Source organism: Lycium barbarum, chromosome 1 (genome assembly GCF_019175385.1).
Source record: "Lycium barbarum isolate Lr01 chromosome 1, ASM1917538v2, whole genome shotgun sequence".
Lineage (NCBI taxonomy): Eukaryota > Viridiplantae > Streptophyta > Magnoliopsida > Solanales > Solanaceae > Lycium > Lycium barbarum.
In genome coordinates this window covers 62,077,385-62,094,309 of record NC_083337.1, presented here as the reverse complement: position 1 = coordinate 62,094,309, position 16,925 = coordinate 62,077,385, and the positions used below count along the sequence as shown (strand labels likewise).

Genomic DNA, 16,925 nt, shown 5'->3' with positions numbered 1-16,925 from the left:
TCGTCTGTATTATACCATTAAAGTTGATATTCCATATCCTTTCATTTTCTTAGCTCATTTGCCCCATAACTCTCCTTAACTACTTGTCTGCATCACAGCTATGCGTCATAGTCCTTCCAGTGTCTTGCCGCTTCTTGTCCGTATCATGAAATTCTTACAAAGTACGCTTTTCCCTTCTTCTTTTAGTCAAGCCTTCATCTTTCTTTTTGCCACTACGGTTGGTTCATATTTGTAAATATTCCCCATGTATCGTTATTTCCTTTAAGATCGAATCTCTACACTCTTTACAGAGGTTCTTATCTCATGTCACTGATATATTGCCTCCTCATCAGCTTTGTTAACTTATTATCCTCTCCCTTGTCCTTGGTGATTGATTGACTTCCTTCAACCAATCCGTTAGTGTACCCTTCTTACTTTTGTCCTCAGGGGTTTTGAGTTCCTTTACTCCTAAATGCTCTTCTCCACTTGCCATTTCGTAACATTGGCCCTGGAGTTCGTAAAATAACCTTTCAGAAGTGCAAATCCATTTTATCTCTAAGTCATCTTTTTTTTAGAAGGGATTCTTCGTTTTCGAGGTAATTGTGGCATGTTATTATAACTATGCATTCACCTCTTCGGGTGCCTCTCAAAAGCCAGAAACCCTTTAGCATCTTCGCAAAATCCTGCTTATTCTTTCCCAATTTACATTCCTATTTGTTGCTACTGCCCTTCAGTCCCACCTGTCAAAATTTGTTTTCGGGCCCTATACATTCGTCCTTTCATCACACACTACCATATTCTATTATGTCCATATTCTTACTTTTTAAATTCGTCCAAATGGTTCTCTACCTCCACCATCGTCCTAAACTCTCTCTCGGACGCTTTATTTGACCCTCGTTAGTAACATACTCCCCTTGCTCCCACTTCTCCTTTCTTCAGGGCGTCCTAATCTTATTACTCTTATATACTCACTTTCTTCCTTTCCCTTATGTTATTGCATCAAGCTTATCCAATTCTATCCCTTAGAAAAAATAATGTCAACTTGCCCTGTAGCACTTGCCACTTGAACTTCAATACCCTGTTCAATCAGTACCTTTAACATATCGCAACGTTGATTATCGAGGCACACCTACTGATTAACGTAACCAGGCTTAAGATATCGTGTACACCTTTTCTTAACATCTTACTTACAAAGTATCCCCAATACTACTTAAATTCGTCCTAATTCTGAAGCTGTAATACGTCTTCTCACTCTTTGCCAAGCCGGTCCGCCTTATCTCTCGCAATCATTTAGAATCTCCAACCATGAGTTTCATCCGCTTCTAATTTCCCTCAAGCTATTCTAGTTCCTCCTCCTTCTCTTATGTCTGAATTTGTAGGACTTTTTAGCACACTTACCAGGGGGTCACCCATCCTGGTACTACTCTCGCCCAAGCACGCTTAACTTCGGAGTTCTAATGGGATCTGGAGCGTTAGTGCTGGTATGATCGCATCCATCCCACTGCATGGCCTTTATCACATGACCTAAAACATGTTGAAGTTCTACGGATCCCCATAAAATTCTTGTACTACATCTCCTTCTAGATTGAAAAGGTCTTTTACTCTCCTGGTCGAGCAAATGTTGGCTTAGCCTTCAGAACTCCCAATAACAACCACCAGTCATCCCACATGGCCCAAAATATTTTAGTCGCAGTTATCCATAAGGACTTCGGTTATCGGTTTCTTTAAAACTCCCATTTGTCAACTATTAATGATATTCTGCAATAATTATACACACGTATGAATTTCAACATAAACAAAAACTCATATACTAGTAGCCGGCCTGTCCTGCTCTTGATCTGGAGGGCTATAAAGTGAAGTATCCTCCTCAGTGTCCTCTCGCCATCTTCTGGTCTGGCCCTCCTCATCTCCCCCATCCGAATCCGAGGGGTATGAATATCCTGGCAACTCCTGATTTACCGAAGGCCAAGATAAAGGGCTAGAATAATCGGTAACACTCACAGGCGTAGCTGCCCTAACATAATGCTCCACCATAGGAGACGCTGGAGGGGTCAACTCTGGTACAGCCTCGGGAGCCTCCACCACCGGCGTCTCATACGAACCCTCAAACGGGTTCATCTCATATCAATCTTCTGACGGGTCCTCCTCCATAGAAGTCAGGAACTCTGGGAGATCGTCTCGGGGTCCTCGGAAGGGTCTATCTCAATAGAATAGCTGGACTCCTCCTCTCGGTCCTGGAATCTAGGGTCCCGAATCCACTCTGGGGGCCTTCCTGGTACCCCTCTATCTAAAGCCGATCTCTTCATCTCTCGTCAAGCTACTCCTACCTACAGGGAAAGAGGGTCAGAAACGATCTCTCCTAGACTCTAGCTCTATCGCACGATCTAAGATAGAAGGAAAGGTCAATGATTCCTAAATGCCCCGCAACCTCCTGTTTATAATTGTGGCCGGCTTCACACCCATAAACATGACTCTACCGGACACGGTCTGCAGACAACCCTAGGACGAACTACTCTGATACCACTTTTTCACGACCCAAACCCATGGACCCTGACGAGTGCCCGACCACTGCTGACTAAGCACTCCTAACCTTGTAGTTGCCATAAACAGATTAACCTGGTGGCCCATTTCTAACTTATACCTGAATGATAGCATCTGCTGAAAATTTTATACAATAAACTCTATCTCAACAGCTTATAAACAGTTCACATGGATATATATATATAGGAATACGTGCAAAGGATGACCCTGCGGTCCGGCATGACCACTACATGTATTGTACATAAAATAAGAGACCACAAAGCTACATGACGCTCCAACTATATACAACTGTCTACAGACCTCTATGGAATATCAATTGTAGAAAAGACAGGACAAGGCCTTGTCATACCCGCATATCTAAATAGCAAAAAGGCATACCAAAAAGGGCTGCAGCTCCGGACCAATGGAGCGCACTGACTGCTACTGAGGGGAGATACTACTGACCTGGATCATCTGGCTGGCTACCTGATCCTGCGGGCATGAACGCGGTGTCCACAAGAAAAGACGTTTGTACGAACAGTGTACTGAGTATGTAAGGCATGAACAACAACATATCAAGAAATATGGAACATAACATGAGATAAAGAAATAACCTGTACATCTGATTGCCTCATAAGGCGGATGCGCTCATAGGCGTCCGTCCATTGAAACTTAGCTAATTTCTAGGTCAGCTTCGTTAGTGGTGCAGAAATAGAAGAAAAACCTTCTGCAAACCCTCTGTAATAACCTGGCAAACCCAAAACACTGTGAGCTTTAGTAGGTGTTGTAGGTCTCGGCCAAGTCTTCACAGCTTCAATCTTCTGGGTATTCACCCGAATACCATCAGTTGAAATAATGTGTTATATCCCGTATTTTAAACGTTCGGATATTCCAAGGTAGTCGTGGCAAGTTAAGGGTAAGGCTATTTTCAAAAATTATGTTAATGTACAAGTTGGTTATAAATATCAATCATGGACATTACTAGAATGGAAATGTTGAGAAAGGCCAAGGGTAAGAAGGAAAATTCGCAAAAGGGTTCATGGTAATATTGCCGAAAGAATAGGGGCAAAATGGGAATTTCACAAAAAAAATATCAAGAATGTTCTTGAAGGGCCCTTGGCCGTGTGGCATGCCCATATATGTCCACATTTTTATTTAATGGGGGTTAATTATGTACATGTATGGACAAAGCTTGCAAGAGAAGCCAACCAAGTCATCTTTTTCAAGAAAACTCTAGAAAAGGAAAAATGGAAAAAAAAAAAAAAAGAAAAATCTAGAGAGAGGCATGTGCCCCTCACATGCCACTATAACTATATATATATATATGTATGAGTCTTGAAAAAACAAGACAATTTATCATTTACAACTCTAGAAATTTCAAGAGAAACAAAGAAAAAAAAAAGACACTTTGGAAGAAAAATAAAGGGCCAATTTCGGCCAAGCTTGGAGGAAACAAGAACCTTGGAAAAATTTCTCAAAAATTACTCTCTACTAATTGGAAGGTCCCTAGCAAGGAGAAGAGGTCATTGGAACAAGTAGAACATTTATTGTTGCAAGATCAACATTCTAGCCAAGTGGGAAATTAAAGAAAAAGGGTAATAACTTAATCTTCTTTTATATGTTATGTATGGTCGTGTATGTTGTGGTGTGTAGGAGCGAATGAAACTCATGAAAATTATGAAAATATGGATGTTGAATAGTTGTCCGTGTATATGTAGTTGTGGCCGTGTGGTCATAGTGTGATTTGGAAGAGAATGGATTAATTCTATTTAGTATGTTAGTTGTTGTTGCAATGTATGGAAAAGGATGGAAATTCATGAAAATAGGGGTGTAGTTGTTGTGGCTGAAAATGGATTGTTTTGCATGTCAAAGAATGGACTAATTTTATTTAGTATGTTTGGGTTGTTGTGTTGTGGATTATGTGATGTAAATGAGAGTTTAATGATCCAAGTTGGTGTCGTAGTTGTTGCGGGCTGTTTTTTGTAAGCCAATTTGAATCAAATGTAGTTTCTTGTAATTATGATAATAATGTTGTTAAAGTGTGGTTTGTTGGTGTAGTTTGTGAATTTTGAAGAAAGAAATGTGTTGTGATCTTTCCTTGGACTTGGAAGGTTTCGGGTTGTGTTGGAAAATTTTGTGGATTGTTGGAAATGTTATGGAATCATGTTTGTATGGTTTTGGATTGATTATATATGTTGATTAAGTTGTTGGAAGACTATGAGAATTGAATTGAATTGAAGTGAATTTGATTGAATTGTTGCTGGAATAATTGCTAGTATTGTTGTTGGTTTGGCCGGGTCAAATTCCCGGATTGTTGTCATCGATTTGGGGCCGAGCCGTACTCTCGGGGTTGGTACATTTACAGGGGAAATGCTACCGAAATTTCGGCAGACAAAGTCTTACTTTAAAGAATCAACTTCTAAAGGCTCTAATCAAGTTTTGGTAAACATGACCAATTTGTAAATTTTGGCAGATTTGGAACGTGAATTTGGAGTCGCATAAGAAGCAGAAAAGGTATGTAAGGTTTACCCTTCCTTCTTTGGCATGTCTTAGATGTAATAGGATTGGATACGGGCCTCGGGGACGATCCTATCCCTAGGAATCCAAAATTGAATTTGGCCCTTTTTCATTCAGTAAGATTGAATTCAAAATGTTACCAAATGTTGAGAAACTACCTAAACAGCTAGAAATTGCACCAATGAGATCCGACTACCCTAAAACCCTCACAAGTGACGTCATGAAGTGTAATGTACATAAATTTGGTACGCCGCCTCATTTGACCCGAGGTGGGCCCATTGTCCTCGGATTTTCCTTATTGTTCCGTTTAATCTATTTTGTAGCAGAATCCAAAGAAAACTTTTGATCCTTATTCCGTTCATCGAATGACAAGTACTGTAACTATGCTAACAAGGATACTCTTATGATGACAATGATAATGATGATGTTAAGAAAGAGAATATGCCTATGATAATTACGATAAGAATGATTCCAAGACTAAGAGTCTTGAGCTAAGAATCTAATGAGAATGTGAAAGTGTTATACTAGTTCTTGAACATCAATTCTATTCCTTAGCTATGACACTAATTTCTAAAAGACTTCAAAGCATATGAATTGGCGGTTATAATGCCATTGATTTCATTCTATGCTCTCTCTTAAGGCTATTTTCCATTGGTAGTCTCACCTTAAAATACTCGTTCCTTCAAGGTGAGACAAAGCGCCCATGATTATTCCATAATGTAATCGGAGGTCACCGACCTTATGTCACTCCGATGGACACATGACTTTCTTTGGGCTCTCATGCATGCCAATTGTATGACACATGTATATGAATGTGAATATGTATATGTATATGTATATGGGGAAAGGGGAAGGGCCACTGTTATATCACCACCTGATTCAGCTGGATTTCGTCCCGGACGCGGGATATGGGAGAGCCGGATACGGCGTCTGTATATGTGATATATATATATAATATGTTGGGACACTGTTGGGGTGGGGGTGGGAGAGCCGATGTACTCGGCGTCTGTGAATGTAAATAAAGAACACCGTTTTCTGAAATGTTCTGTTTTCTGTATATGTAAAGAAGAAGCACCGTTTTTCTGAATAAGAAACTAAGCATGCATGGCATCCGCAGAAAGGCATTCATATGTACAGGTTACATCTGTCCCAGTATAATCTCCATACGTCTATTCTGTTATTATTCATACTGTACATTCCTTTATTATGTTACTATTCATGCCTTACATACTCAGTACATTACTCGTACTGACCCCTCTTCTTCGGGGGCTGCGTTCATGCCGCGCAGGTACACCAGACGAGCCACAGCTATCATAGAAGATGATCCAGCGGAGTTGGCAGGCTCCACTTGTTCTGGAGTGTTGCCGAGTCAGAGTATCTGAGCTGTGATGTTTGTTTGATGTTAGAGACTTTGCACACAGAGTCGTAGGTATTGGGCTGTCAGTCTGTAAGTGGCTCCAGCAGCCGATATGTTATTATTTTCATGTCACGAGTCTTATATGATATCAGATTTTACTTATGACAAAAAAATATATGGGAGAGCTTGCTATTTATTTCCTTCTTAATTGATTCAAGAGTTTCTATATGTAACAAGAGTCAGCGGGTTCGTTCGGCTCCAGATATGGGGTCGGGTGCCCATCACACCTTAGTAAAGTCGGGGTGTGACAAAGTGGTATCAGAGCAGGTCGGTCTAAGGGGTTGTCTGCAAAGTCGTGTCCGGTAGAGTCCTGTTTATGGGTGTGAAGCCGGCCACATTTATAAACAGGAGGCTGCGGGGCATCTAGGAAATGTTGACCTTCATTCAGTCTTAGATCGTGCGATAGAGCTAAGCCATGGGAAATGAGATTCCTGGTACTAATAGTTAATTTTCGCAGACGTCCAATAGTGATGGAGAAAGGCGAATGACGACACGGTAAGACACAGAGGTAAGTTGGGATATTTGTTCTGTTACTTGGGACAGGAAGTTCTGAATGGCTGGAATATGTCATACAGCTGTATGTTCTGTAAAGTATCGTCGATAATTGTTACGTACAGACTGTAAAGAGTGGGAATGGTAAAGGAGATTCTGTAAGAATGGATACGCCTAACAGGAAGGCGCGTGGAAAGGAAATATTGCAAACCGGCAATAGGTAAGATGCGTTGTTCCAGAAAGGTCATGGATTTGGTATGGCAACGGAGGTGTGAACGTTACTATCGAGAATCCGGAAGTCCAGAATAGGGGGTAGCCATATACACAGGCGGAAGGTGAACATTGGAAATCAAAGAGGGCAAAACGGTAATTATAAAAGAAAGGACATGTTACGAAAATGTTTCGGAGCCTGTAAGACTTCGACTTGCTCCAGAGCATGCAATAAAGGTCATGTGAGGAAGCTGACGCGAAAATATCGGCATTAAGGCACCGAATTTCAGTGAAGCTTTTGGGTTAAGCGTGCTCAGGTGGGAGCAATTCCATGATGGGTGACCCCCTGGGAAGTTGATGAGAAATTTTATGAATTGAGACATAAGAGACAAATGAAAAGCTAGGGTATTCTAAGGAAAAATTAGAGTGTATGGGATGATTAGAGACCATAAGAAGACGCGTGAAACAAGGCAGACTAGCCTGGTAAAGAGACAGAAAATGCATCATAGCCCTAGAATTAGGATAGGCTTGAACAGCGCTTGGAAGTATTTTGTGAACTAGTTGATAGTGAATATGTATGTATATATGAATGTGTAAGATATCCCGTATATGATTGTATCGGTGGCGTGCGAGCCCAGCAACCGAAACTACGGGAAGAAAGGTATTGATCACGCAAAGGTGCAAAAGTACGAGTGACCGCAAGAATAAATGGTACAAGTGCGGCGAGTGAACTGTTATTATTTTACTGTAGGTTGAGGTCGGAAATTCTAGTATAATGATACTCGGAAAATAAAGAGAGTGTGAGTAAAGGGAAGATAGGAAGCTTAAATGTCGGAAAAGAGGAAAGTTAAGAAAACTTAGTAAGTGAAACCCCCGCGAGAAATTAATGGTAAAAAAATACGAGATCGCTAGGATGAAAATTCAAGTAGGCATGTGAGACGAGATAGAGTGAGGTAAAAGGAAACAAGGAGCAATATGGAGAGGTTGAGAGTTGAGTTCAACAAGTAGGTCTAAGAGAATGGTGACCAGGGTAGAGGAATGTGAAGTAAGAGAAGGAATGCTCAGGATGGTGATGGTGTTAAGATGAAAGATCTGTAAAAGGACAAGTATGTAGCTATAGTAATATGCTTAGAGGTTTAAGAAAGTAACGGGACGCTTAAGAAATACGGATGCACAGCTACAACACGAACACGTAGTTAAGAAAGAATTACGAGCAAGAGAGCTAAGCAAGTGAAAGGACGAATAAAGGATAGAAAGGTATGGAAATGTGGACAAATGAGGACCTAGACAGGAAGTAAAAGGAAAGCTTAAGATAAGAAGTTTTTGATATGCACAAGCTGGAAAAGAAGGTGAGGGATAAATGTATAAGCGAAGACTTCATAAAGGACTATGAGCATATAAGGAACCCCTTAAAGGGGGGGAGGCCATATTAGGCTTACGAGGAATAACGATGAACGAAATGAGCACCAACACATGAAGCCAAGGACAAGTATACATGTATCAAGAGATACAAAAAGAGACTAAAGAAGAGTTGTAGTAAGAATCTAAAGGTGTGGCTTTTGTTAAGAAATGGTCATGAAACAGTAATAAGAAAAGAGATGATGTGAGAAGGACAAGGATAATACGTTGGCCCAACAAAGTAGAAAGCCCAAGACACGGGAAGAAGATTCATGTAAAAACCGAGAAGTTCGATTATGAAAGGAATGAGGTAAAGGACAAGGAGTGAGTATGAAGGAAAGGACGACTACAAAGGGATACTCCCGAAATATTATGACACCCCGTAAGACCAGTTGAACATTCAAGGACGAATGTTCTAAAGGGGGGAGGATGTTATATCCCGTATTTTAAACGTTTGGATATTCCAAGGTAGTCGTGGCAAGTTAAGGGTAAGGCTATTTTCAAAAATTATGTTAATGTACAAGTTGGTTATAAATATCAATCATGGACATTACTAGAATGGAAATGTTGAGAAAGGCCAAGGGTAAGAAGGGACATTCGCAAAAGGGTTCATGGTAATACTCCGGAAAGAATAGGGGCAAAATGGGAATTTCACAAAAGAAAATATATCAAGAATGTTCTTGAAGGGCCCTTGGCCGTGTGGCATGCCCCTATATGTCCATATTTTTATTTAATGGGGGTTAATTATGTAAATGTATGGACAAAGCTTGCAAGAGAAGCCAACCAAGTCATCTTTTTCAAGAAAACTCTAGAAAAGGAAAAATGGAAAAAAACAAAAAAGAGAAAAATCTAGAGAGAGGCATGTGCCCCTCACATGCCACTATAACTATATATATATATGTATGAGTTTTGAAAAAACAAGACAATTTATCATTTACAACTCTAGAAATTTCAAGAGAAACAAAGAAAAAAAAAGAAGACACTTTGGAAGAAAAATAAAGGGCCAATTTCGGCCAAGCTTGGAGGAAACAAGAACCTTGGAAAAATTTCTCAAAAATTACTCTCTACTAATTGGAAGGTCCCTAGCAAGGAGAAGAGGTCATTGGAACAAGTAGAACATTTATTGTTGCAAGATCAACATTCTAGCCAAGTGGGAAATTAAAGAAAAAGGGTAATAACTTAATCTTCTTTTATATGTTATGTATGGTTGTGTATGTTGTGGTGTGTAGGAGCGAATGAAACTCATGAAAATTATGAAAATATGGATGTTGAATAGTTGTCCGTGTATATGTAGTTGTGGCCGTGTGGTCATAGTGTGATTTGGAAGAGAATGGATTAATTCTATTTAGTATGTTAGTTGTTGTTGCAATGTATGGAAAAGGATGGAAATTCATGAAAATAGGGGTGTAGTTGTTGTGGCTGAAAATGGATTGTTTTGCATGTCAAAGAATGGACTAATTTTATTTAGTATGTTTGGGTTGTTGTGTTGTGGATTATGTGATGTAAATGAGAGTTTAATGATCCAAGTTGGTGTCGTAGTTGTTGCGGGCTGTTTTTTGTAAGCCAATTTGAATCAAATGTAGTTTCTTGTAATTATGATAATAATGTTGTTAAAGTTTGGTTTGTTGGTGTAGTTTGTGAATTTTGAAGAAAGAAATGTGTTGTGATCTTTCCTTGGACTTGGAAGGTTTCGGGTTGTGTTGGAAAATTTTGTGGATTGTTGGAAATGTTATGGAATCATGTTTGTATGGTTTTGGATTGATTATATATGTTGATTAAGTTGTTGGAAGACTATGAGAATTGAATTGAATTGAAGTGAATTTGATTGAATTGTTGCTGGAATAATTGCTAGTATTGTTGTTGGTTTGGCCGGGTCAAATTCCCGGATTGTTGTCATCGATTTGGGGCCGAGCCGTACTCTCGGGGTTAGTACATTTACAGGGGAAATGCTACCGAAATTTCGGCAGACAAAGTCTTACTTTAAAGAATCAACTTCTAAAGGCTCTAATCAAGTTTTGGTAAACATGACCAATTTGTAAATTTTGGCAGATTTGGAACGTGAATTTGGAGTCGCATAAGAAGCAGAAAAGGTATGTAAGGTTTACCCTTCCTTCTTTGGCATGTCTTAGATGTAATAGGATTGGATACGGGCCTCGGGGACGATCCTATCCCTAGGAATCCAAAATTGAATTTGGCCCTTTTTCATTCAGTAAGATTGAATTCAAAATGTTACCAAATGTTGAGAAACTACCTAAACAGCTAGAAATTGCACCAATGAGATCCGACTACCCTAAAACCCTCACAAGTGACGTCATGAAGTGTAATGTACATAAATTTGGTACGCCGCCTCATTTGACCCGAGGTGGGCCCATTGTCCCCGGATTTTCCTTATTGTTCCGTTTAATCTATTTTGTAGCAGAATCCAAAGAAAACTTTTGATCCTTATTCCGTTCATCGAATGACAAGTACTGTAACTATGCTAACAAGGATACTCCTATGATGACAATGATAATGATGATGTTAAGAAAGAGAATATGCCTATGATAATTACGATAAGAATGATTCCAAGACTAAGAGTCTTGAGCTAAGAATCTAATGAGAATGTGAAAGTGTTATACTAGTTCTTGAACATCAATTCTATTCCTTAGCTATGACACTAATTTCTAAAAGACTTCAAAGCATATGAATTGGCGGTTATAATGCCATTGATTTCATTCTATGCTCTCTCTTAAGGCTATTTTCCGTTGGTAGTCTCACCTTAAAATACTCGTTCCTTCAAGGTGAGACAAAGCGCCCATGATTATTCCATAATGTAATCGGAGGTCACCGACCTTATGTCACTCCGATGGACACATGACTTTCTTTGGGCTCTCATGCATGCCAATTGTATGACACATGTATATGAATGTGAATATGTATATGTATATGTATATGGGGAAAGGGGAAGGGCCACTGTTATATCACCACCTGATTCAGCTGGATTTTACTAATATGTTGGGACACTGTTGGGGTGGGGGTGGGAGAGCCGATGTACTCGGCGTCTGTGAATGTAAATAAAGAACACCGTTTTCTGAAATGTTCTGTTTTCTGTATATGTAAAGAAGAAGCACCGTTTTTCTGAATAAGAAACTAAGCATGCATGGCATCCGCAGAAAGGCATTCATATGTACAGGTTACATCTGTCCCAGGATAATCTCCATATGTCTATTCTGTTATTATTCATACTGTACATTCCTTTATTATGTTACTATTCATGCCTTACATACGCAGTACATTACTCGTACTGAACCCTCTTCTTCGGGGGCTGCGTTCATGCCGCGCAGGTACACCAGACGAGCCACAGCTATCATAGAAGATGATCCAGCGGAGTTGGCAGGCTCCACTTGTTCTGGAGTGTTGCCGAGTCAGAGTATCTGAGCTGTGATGTTTGTTTGATGTTAGAGACTTTGCACACAGAGTCGTAGGTATTGGGTTGTCAGTCTGTAAGCGGCTCCAGCAGCCAATATGTTATTATGTTTCATGTCACGAGTCTTATATGATATCAGATTTTACTTATGAAAAAAAAAATATATGGGAGAGCTTGCTATGTATTTATTTCTTAATTGATTCAAGAGCTTCTATATGTAACAAGAGTCAGTGGGTTCGCTCGGCTCCAGATATGGGGTCGGGTGCCCATCACACCCTAGTAAAGTCGGGGTGTGACATAATGTGTCCTAGAAAAGTCATTAAATTCAACCAGAACTCACATTTAGAGAACTTTGCATATACCTTTCAAGCTTGAAGAACTCTAAGGACAGTACGTAAATGATCCGTATGCAGACCTCGGATCGAGAATATACCAGAATATCATCAATAAACACAATCACAAATGAATCTAGGAAAGGCCTGAATACACTGTTCATCAAATCCATAAATACCGCTAGTGCATTAGTCAGCCCAAACGACATTACCCGAAATTTGAAATGGCCATATCTGGTTCTGAAGGCCGTCTTTGGAATGTCTTTCTCTCTAACCCTCACCTGGTGATACCCGAATCTTAAGTCTATATTTGAGAACCATTCAGCACCCTGCAATTGATCAAATAAATTATCAATTCTTGGAAGTGGATACTTGTTCTTTATTGTCACCTTATTCAGCTGCCTGTAGTCCATACACATCCGTAAGAAGCCATCTTTCTTTCTTACAAACAACACAGGTGCTCCCCACGGCGACGAGCTAAGCCTGATAAAGCCTTTTTCAAGCAAATCCTTTAATTGCACCTTCAACTCTCTTAATTCTGCAGGTGTCATTCTATAAGGAGGAATAGATATTGGTTTAGTATCCGGTAACACATCAATGGTAAAATCAATCTCCCGTTCTGGTGGAAGGCTTGGGAGCTCGTCCGAAAACACGTCTGGGAACTCATTAACTACTGGAACAGACTGAAGAGTCAGCGGCTTTTTTTCTGTATCTTGAACCCATACTAGATGATAAATACAACCCTTATAAATAATCTTCCTTGCCTTGAGATAGGAAATAAACCTACCTTTCGACGATGCTGTATTACCTTTCTATTCCAGAACTGGTTCTCTCGGAAACTGGAACGAACCATTTTTGTTCTACAATCAATATTGGCATAAGAAGAAGCTAACCAATCCATACCCTAATAACATTAAAATCTACCATATTTAACTCCATCAAAATTTGCCATAGTGTGACGATTACAGACTACAACCACATAATTTCTATACACCATCTAGTTATCACTGGGTCACCAACAGGTGTAGACACTTCAAAAGGTTTAATCGGCTCAGGTTTCACCCCAAATTGACCAGCGATAAGAGGATTAACATATGAAAATGTAGAACCTGGATCAATCAATGCATACACGTCATGAGAAGACACTGATAATATACTTGTAACAATAACAGGCGAAGACTCGAGATCTTGTGGCCCAGCCAGTGCATAGATACGGTCTGAGGACCGCTCGAACTGGACGCTCCCCCTCTACCTCTGTCACGGCCTGCTGATGTCTGAGATATTTTCCCCAAAGGGCCTATAGACGATGAAGAACCTGTTGTTGACCCTGTGGGTTGCACTATACCTCTACCATCTCTCGATGGACAGTCTCGCATCATATGACCTGTCTAACCCCAGGCATAACAAGCATCTGAACCTAAGCGGCACTGTCCCGAATGTAGCCTACCACACTGAGTGCATCATGGTAAAGGTGGCCTCATCTGGCATGAATCACCTCTATACTGTGAACTCGAGGCTCTGGAACTCTGACCGGGTCCGAAATGAATAGGTCGATCAAATCTCTGGCTTGCAAATTGTGGAGGTGCACTAGCCGCTGATTGACCTGAATTCCTTAAATACTGCTCACTAACAGCACCTAAGGATCTGACTCTCTTACTATAGCTCCTATCATGCTCGCGCTCACCCCTTTGCTGCTACTGTCGCTCCTCAAGATTCTAGGCGTGGGCCTGAATGCAAAAAATATTCATACCTTCCTGAAGTGAGGTCGTCAAGCAATCATCAATCAAATTTGGTCCCAAACCACTCACAAACCGATGGACACGATCTCCCATATTCGCTACCATAGCTGGAGCATACCTAGCCAGTGAATTAAAACAAAGATTATACTCCCGAGCACTCATATTCCCCTGTCTAAGGTTCAAGAACCTATCAGCTCTAGCTCATCGAATATCCTGCGGAAAGTAAAGTCGAAGAAAAGCATCCACAAACTCTTTCCACATAGGTGGAGGTGCGTCAACCCCTCTAGAAGACATCCAGGTACTATACCAATTAACATCAACATCCCGTAATATGTATGAGGCTAACACTACCGAATCAACATCTGAAGCATGCATCACCCGCAATGTCCTCAACATCTCATCTATAAAGTTCTACAGGTCCTTATCTGGTTTTAACCTAAAGAATTCTAGTAGGTCTAAATTAATGAAATCATGAACTCTAGCACTAACAGCCCCATCACCATGACCCGCACCCTGTCGCTGAGCCTGAGTGGCTACTAACTAGGTCAACAACTGTATAGCCTCTCTCATCTCCTGGGCTAAGGCATCTGGTGGAGGAATTGGGGGTGCTGGAGCTGGGGCTCATCTATGCTCCTCCGGAGCGGGCGGAGTGTGAGAGGACTGAGATGGAACCTCATTCTGGGACTCGCCCTCCTCTATGTCTGTAGGCGGTACCCATTCAGTTCTCTTTCCTGCCACTGACTTTGTCACGACCCAACCCCGTAGGCCGTGACTAGTGCCCGAGTTGGACACTCATATTATCTGTTAACTATAATCATTTGTATTCAGCATATCATGAACTTATTTGTATGAAAACGGCAGGATGTTATTTAAACCTGTCACAATTCTGTATGTCGTAGGCACCTGTCTCCTAATGAGTTAAAGTTTTCAACAACAACATATATATATATATATATATATATATATATCTACGCAAGCCGACAAGGCTGCCATTACGAATGGGTACGCCCCAAAACATAAGTCATATTCATACAACGCAACCACAACTATATACAGACCCACACAGATGTCTACAGGCCTCTAAGAGTACTGACAGTATCATATGACGGGACAGGGCCCCGCCCTACCCCGAATAAGCACATATATATACGACAAAAGGGAGTTATACCACAAGCTAGGCTCCGGAACAAAGGAGCAGTCCAAAATAGTTGAATAGGTATCCTAAGCTGGCGGATCTCCAAAACGAGTGTCTGTACCTGCGGGCATGAACGCAGCCCCCCGAAGAAAGGGGGTTAGTACGGAATATGTACTGAGCATGTAAAGCATGAAACATAGTAATAGACTCATACTGAGACAAGGTGTATAGGACTACAAGGAAAAAACAGAATTTCATAAAACTTGCCTTTGAACATATTTCATCTGTATTGCTCTCATATCAATGTCAATATAGTGTTTTGTAATCAAAGCTTCATAATCATTCTGTATATAACATATATAACGCGTCCCGGCCCTTTAATGAGGGGCTTGGTAATTATAATCATAGCATCATAACATAAACATATACGTGTCCCGGCCCTTTAGTGAGGGACTCGGTAATAAGGAATATATGTCGTCCTGGCCACCATCTCCATATCATCATGTCATCATATCATCATATCATCATATATATACAACGTGTCCCGGCCCTCTAGTGAGGGACTCGGTGAATAATATAGTAAACATGCGCACGAAAACGTGTCCTGGCCCGGGACTCAGTGAAGGATATAGCGGTAAGCACGAGCAGAATAATAAGCAACCACATATATGCAATTCATCTTTTGAGACTCAATAGATAAGCAACTAACCAGCTCTAAAGTATTGGGATAATAATCATATTCAATTCTTTTCAACTCTCATTACCAACTACAACAAGAAACGTTTCAGATTTCATGTACATGTATCAATTTAACATAGTGTGGCTTTTGAATTAAGAGTAGGAACTTCTATACATCATTCATTAGTCAATCATATAGTAGGCTCGTGACAATAACATTACAGAATGAAAGAATCACAAATCATGCTTGGAACTAGAGAGTAGAATTTACCCCAAGGTACATATCATTTCATACTTACGTCTAGGACATGCCAAGAAAAAAAAGGAATAGGCTTTACATACCTTTAGCGTTTAGTCGTATTATAACTTGTACTTGCTGCCCAAAAACATTTATCCTATATCAAAATATCAAGAGCTACAATTAGTCTACGAGGAAATTCAATACGTATTTTGACGCTCACAATCTCTTTCTAACATTTAAACGACGTTTCGTTCGCATTCAAACCAACTAGTGCTACAAGCTAATATTGCTAGTCATTCTTTCATGTATCAATCCAAACTTGTTTAAACATGACTTAAGGGACTTTGGACAGCTTGTACGTCATTCAAATCAGTCCCAAACTCACGGCCAAATGGCACATACCACAATACTATTTTCACTTAGTAATTTTCCGGTTTTAACTTACAACGACAACAACACATTTAACAACATTACCTTTACGATTCTTGGAACTGTTTTAGTATCATTTTCATTCTTACAACAGCCCACAAACCATTTCAATTTCAACTTGAATCATTAAACTTCACTTCCACTAAACGTTCACAACAATAATCAACATTCAACATACACTAATTCACTTCTAACCTCAAAACAGTCCACGGTTTTGGACTGCTTGTATACTTCAACATGATTCGTTTCTTTAACACCTCCATTCACATATTCAACATGCATACAATACACCATAATGTCCATAACAACAAAAATCAAAATATGACACAAAACAGTCCATAAATTCCCCTAAAACAGTCCCCCTACACGGCTTCAACACAACTACAACATCTTCATGATTTTCATCCATTTATCCATACTTCAACACATTCA

At 40.2% G+C, this 16,925-nt stretch overlaps 1 pseudogene; it reads right to left on the bottom strand.

Annotated features, from left to right (window-relative positions):
• Positions 1-1,356: 1,356 nt before the first annotated feature.
• On the bottom strand, positions 1,357-1,474 carry LOC132618293 (5S ribosomal RNA; annotated as a pseudogene).
• Between the last annotated feature and the right edge of the window lie 15,451 nt (positions 1,475-16,925).